The sequence below is a fragment of the Rhinopithecus roxellana genome, chromosome 17 (genome assembly GCF_007565055.1).
Source record: "Rhinopithecus roxellana isolate Shanxi Qingling chromosome 17, ASM756505v1, whole genome shotgun sequence".
Lineage (NCBI taxonomy): Eukaryota > Metazoa > Chordata > Mammalia > Primates > Cercopithecidae > Rhinopithecus > Rhinopithecus roxellana.
In genome coordinates, this window is record NC_044565.1 from 110,621,034 (window position 1) to 110,627,033 (window position 6,000).

The 6,000-nt window shown below is 52.4% G+C and overlaps 1 protein-coding gene across 1 annotated transcript in view; it reads right to left on the minus strand.

The window, feature by feature from the left end:
* The window catches only part of CNGA3 (cyclic nucleotide gated channel subunit alpha 3), a 53,867-nt gene extending 49,106 nt beyond the window's left edge, over positions 1-4,761 (minus strand). Inside the window, exon 1 of the mRNA XM_010362115.2 lies at positions 4,720-4,761. The gene's annotated coding sequence lies outside the window, so the exon portion shown is untranslated. The remainder of the gene's footprint in view (positions 1-4,719) is intronic.
* Between the last annotated feature and the right edge of the window lie 1,239 nt (positions 4,762-6,000).

The window sequence follows — 6,000 nt, forward strand, 5'->3', positions numbered from 1 at the left end:
AGGTACACAATTCACACAGCCAGGACTTCAACAGGCAGTCTAATTGTAGAGCCTGCAAGCTTTTAAGCCCTTGCCTCTCAAGAAACAAGGCAACTTCTGGGGACAGTAAGTATTAAAGCTTTCTCCATCTGCCCAAGAAAGGTCCCGAAAAGCCAGTTCAAGTCTTAGACAACAAGAATGTATCCAGTTGTGCTCAGAGTTGAGCTGCCAGGTGATGTGGGAAGATGAAGGTCAGAATCCAATTCCCCCCTCTCTATGGAGGCTGCCCGAAACCCATCAATGTGCCTGCACCATGATGGAGATAATGAGTCTGAGTTAGGACAGCTGAGTCTTGTTTCCCAAAGAAATCTTCTCATGACTGTAAGGCAGAGTTCTCTGTCTCTGAACTCTGGCATTTTTATAACATGAGCAAATGGAAGCTTCCAAATGTCAGCTGCAAATTTTCAGTTCCTGTATGAGAAGAAAGTTAAGATTGTTCTCAAGAACAGGAAGAGATTTGGAGTAAAAGAAAATGCACTGAAATTGGATGAAGATGATCAATTATGTTACTTAACCAAGAGGCAGGGGCTTGTCTCATGACTAGAAAGTGTCCTGATCTCTGCAGAGATGATTCAGAATTAATGGGACTCTGAGTTTCTCAGCTGTGAGTGTGCTCAGTTTTGAAATTGCTACTTTGTAATAAGATTCAGCTGTTCAGGTTGAGATTGCAAGAGGATGAAAGTGCTTTTCAGACCTTACCAGAGCTGGGGAACCAGAGCTCTCCATAGCCAGCCCTATAGATGCTCCAAACCTAATTGCAAGCATGGGAGGTAAAGTGTGTTTTTTGTTCTTAATGAACTTTTGTGATGTGGTTATAAAAGTAACACATTGCTTTTATTTTATTAGGAAGTAATAAGATGTCCAAATCTAACTTTGAGCACTTACAATATGTCAGGCAATGAGCTGAGGAATTCACTTCAATTACTTCATTTAATCCCCAAAACAAGTCGATGAGGCAGGCATTATAACTATTACTACTGCCAATATACACACTAAGAAGCTGAGACTCAGAATGATTAAATACCTTGGTTCAAAGTCATCCAGTGGCAGAGCTGGGGAGCAGAAGTCAGTTTAACCCCTACACTGCGTTATTATAATTCAAGGTGAAATGTATGAATCCTGCAAAGGAGGACGAAAGAAGCGCTCTGGGGATTAGATGAGTTCTGGGGTGCAGACGGAGTTCAGGGAAGAGTTTTCCTTGGAGCAAAACTATTCTGAATGGCGTCACTCTCTCCCCCAGCTACTGTCAAGCCTGCTCTTCCTCCCTGCAGTACTGTCTTGGTTAATGCCATGAGTGACACCCAGCACCAAATGACTACCCAGCTAAGACTGCGTGAGCTTTTACTCCTTCCTCTCCCTTACTGCCCCAGATAAAGCACCATCAAGTCTTGTCAGTCACAGCAACAGCTATCTCTCTCCTCCATCCCCCCCAATTCTTTTATTTACTAATTCAGAAATGTACTGAGCACTCACCCTGTGCAAGTCTCTGCTAGGTAGGTGTATAAGTGTCAAACCAGAACAGAGGTCACTCCTGGTCTCTTTGAGCTCTGTTCCTGCTTTTGTCCAGGCCTTTCTCTCTCCCCAGGATGGCTGAAATAGCCATCTTTGCTCATCTCCCATCTTCAGGCTGTCGCTCCTATAATCCGTCCAGTCCCTGGCACTAAGGAGGGGCTCAATGAGTGTAGAACGAATAAATGTGTAGATGAATGAACCTTCCATAGTGACCCCAGAATCTTTATGAAAGGTAGTTCTAATTAAATTGTCACTCTTCTCAGAAGCTTTTAGAGGTGCCTAATTTCTCCAGCACACAGTCTCCATTTCTTAGCCTGATGGTCAAGACTTTTCATAATTTGGATCAAGTTAGCCTAAACTGGATGTTCATCTAAGCCAAATTACTCACCCTTTCCTTATGTGTGTCATACATTTTTTTTTGCCCCCACCTACTGGCAGAGACAGTGCTCACCACAGCTCACCCTGTGCCTGCTGCATTTGCCAGCCTCCCTTCCAGGACAGGTGAAGGCTGAGTGACGGATTCTGGCCAGTGGACTCCCCCCATGATGCAGGACTCCCAAAACCTCAGACATTGCATAAGCAAAGGGCGAAGCCACCAAGATATTCCAAGTCTATACATCCCCACAGCAGGGCCTTACCCTCTCCTGACTAATCCACACATCTGCACTTCTGCTAGAGAGATTTTCCTCTCTTCCTGGCCAGTTGATTTCAAGTTTCAACTGCAACATACCCTTGCTGGGGAGGCCCTCCTTGACCAGGATTCAGTCACTCCCACCTCTCTCTACTCTCAGGGCTCTGTTATTGCCTCCATTTGCACCCAGAGTGCAGGCCACCTGGTAGGTTGCACAAGGGTTTGTCTGCCACACTACACTGTGAGGTCCCAGAGGGCAGGGACTGTGTCTGTTTAAAATTCTGTTTCTCCCACTAGACTGAGCCTTGTCCACTGTACTCAGAAATATTCAGGCTATTACTAAAATGCATTAGGTCAGAGGGAAAACTGTTTACCCCCTGGCCTCAGTGTATGTAACTGGGAGATAGAGAAAAAAGCATGGCCCATCTCAACCTTGAGGCCGCAGTGGTTGGTGGGGTATTAGCAGGGGTTTCAGGTGAGCAGGACGCTGTGGGAATGGGGGAGGAAGAGGGGGGCACGCAAAAGGGTTCTGGAACCTGGTCACTGCCGTCCCCTCCCCACCCCCTAGGGAAACTAGGGGCCAGAGCTGGAGAAGAGCCCGAGTAGCTTCCAACTGTTTACCTTCTGGGTACCATGGCGACTGAAGACTGGTCGCCATGGCAACCTTAACATTAACCAGAGGCAGCCACCGCTAGCAGATAGTGAATAAGGACAGAAAAGACATAGAAACAGGAGCATCAAAGGCAAGTGCACACGTAGTCACGGCCAAAGTCCCAGCTAAAGTGATTAAGATCCTGCACCCACCAGCCAGTCACCCCAAGAGCCACCGCTCCTCCCCTCTGGGCATCTGCACCGGAGGAGGCCCCCCTCTGTGGCTGAACGGAGGCTGGAGAGGAAGGGCGGGTGTCTGGGCATTGGTGCGAAGCAAGGGGAGTTTATGTCCTTTCCCCTACCCCAAAGAACCCAGAGAATCTCCCACCGGCTCAGTGACCTGGCCGACTTTTCTACAACTGCGACTTTGGCGTAGAAGACCCAGGTTGGTAGATAGCAGGCACGAGTGACCATCTCTCCTCTCCTGGCCCAACCACCCGCGTCCCCCGTGAATTTCCACTTGGGGGTATGTGAACGCACACTGTACATTGGACCCCGTGCCCAGACAGCAATATTCTTGTTGGTTATCATGAATGAAAGTGTGTGTGTTGCGGGGAGGGGGTTGCGGAGAGCGCTTAGAGAATGTTAGGGGCACCGAGCCGTCCACTCCGGGATGGAGTCTGAACCCGGGTGGGTGCCATTCCCGCCGACCCCAGCCTCGCCACTTTGGAAGACGTGATGGGGAGCATCTGCCGTCGGGGTGCGTGGCTTCGCTGCAAGAGACTGCGCTCGCCAGCTTCCGGCGAGGCCTGAGAACGGCGGACTGCATGTGCGAGGAACCCGGTTCAGGCCGAAGAGGCTGAGGTGCCGGCTCCGGGTCCTCTAGGTTCCAGCGCCATTCATCCTCCGCCACGAGCCGCGCCAGCCGGAGACGCCCGAAGTTAAAGTCCCAGCGGCGGTGCTCAGTAGGGAGATTACACCGGGAGAAAAATGAATCACCCTGCCCGGGGTTGCGGGAGTGCGAGGACCTGCGGGCCCAGCCCCCAGGGGCATCGGGAGGGGCCCGGGGCTGAGCGAAGGAGAAAAGCCTGAGGGCTGGGAGCCCGGCGCCTTTATCCGGTTAGGGGATTGCAGAGGATCAGAGAGCCCGCCGCCCCTTCTCCTCCACCGCCGAGCACTAAGCCCCGGGCGTCCGAGATCCCGGGTGTGATTTTGTCATTAAAAAAAAGTAACCGCGCACTCCTCCAAGAATTGTAATTCTCGCCTCCTCCTCAGCCCACCCTTCTTTTTGAATCCCCAAGGGTGAATAGTCCCCTGAGTTGGGGGGCAGTCCTTCGCCGCTGCCTTCCCCCGGCCCTGCTCCCCCCGGGCCACTGACTCAACCTCCCCCGGCGCGGCGCGGACTCGACGAGACACGGCGCCCGCCCCCGACGTGGAGCCGGGGGAGCGGGTCCTTCGCGGACTGGCGGTCCTGGCGGCCCGGGGCGCGTCCTCCTGGGGCAGCGGGGCAGGAGGAGGAGCTGTATGGGTGGGGTCGCGGCTGGAAGCCCTACAGGCCCCCAGCGGGAGCCAGCCTTGCTCCTTCTGCCTCCCGCCCCGACGGCTCGGCGGGCTCGGCCCAGCGCGGCTGCGGGACGTGAGTAAAAGGGGGTGCGATCGGCTTGGGGAGCACGGAGAGGGCTTCCTGTCCTTTGAACTGGAATGGAGGGGTATGGGAGCCAGGGGGTGGGAGCCGAGGCCGCAGCCGGGCCTTTTTCACTTTCTCTGCAGCCTGCGGCCCGTTTCAGCACCGGGGGCTGCGGACAGCGCCGCGCCCGCCCCGGCTTGCAGCTGCCTCGCTCCCCTGCGTGTGGTTCTCGAATTCATCTCCTATCTGGGGTCTGCGCCCCCAGCACACCTCCCGGCGCCCCCAAAACTTCGAGCTCAAGAGCCCCTAAAATCCTTACCCTGCCAAAGTTTGAGCTTCTCCGCGGCGCGCCGGGGTCTGCGGGGCGCCTCCTCCCTCGGCCTCCTGGCCGCAGCTCCGCTCGCTCCCTCCCCCGCGCTCCCGGCCCAGGACTCTGCTCGGGGACTACTGAAGGAGCCTCTGGCCTCCCTCTCCGTGGGAAAGTCAGGTGAGGCTCTGGAGCCTCAAAGGCGGTCCGAAAGAGGCAGAAGTCAGTAGTTCACATCCCCAACACTCCCAGGGAAGAGGGGAGAGTCAGGGGCAAGAAAGCAAACAAGTCCGTCGTTCCATTCTGGGTTCTCTCCTAACTGCGGGCGGCCATCCTGGACTCCTTCCTGGGATGTTTTGCTGGTAGTGTAATCCACACTGGATGAGTCCGCAGCAGAGATCTGGGAGTTTGAAGTTTAAAGGTGGGACACACACACACACACACACACACACACACACACACACACACACATTCTTAGACCCGTTTACCATCTTAGAGAAGATGTTTGAAACAAGACTATTTGGGACAATGTGTATTCTCCTTGCAGAGTTTTTGTTTCCTTCCATCACACCAGGTAACACCAGATTTCCTGAACTAAAACCCACCAATCTAGCTAGTAATCATTACCCTCTATTGAAGCCAAAGGAACTTAAACTCTTTTTGGAAAAAATAACTTTATTTACTAAAACTCATTTTTCTCCCAGAAGGTGTACCTCCAAGAACACACCTCTCCATGAAGGATGAAGACCGAATCCTGCCTTTCCCTCACCGGCAACTGCACGCTCTGGTTCTGGATCGCAGGAGCAGGTCCCGGGAGGAATCCAAGCCTCCTTGCCTGGGACAAGGCTTGGATAACCTCTTGGGTTCTAGGTTCTCATGACTGATACCCTCATGGGAAGAAACTCCACAATAGCAGATCCCACCCAGCCAGTTATCCAGAGCTTCTCTGAGGACTTGCAGTTCATGGCATTTCCTAGCATACTTATCAAATCGCCTGCTAACTGAACACATTATCTTTAGAAGGCTTTAAAGTTCATCAAGTTCATGCAATACTTGAAGGCAGAGATGAAGTGTATGCTCTTTACTGAAAAAAATAAAGAATCAGAATGGCTCGCACACACATGTGCATGTGTGCACACGTCTTAAATGGGGGAAATAAAACCTAGACAAATTTTCCCCTAAAGAAAATCAGGCTTAGTTGTTCAGATTCAAGGGACTCTGGTAGTGGAAGAGCAAATACATGGAAGTGGTGAATCAACAAAAGGAAGCCAAAGTCACAGAAGCTGGAAGAGA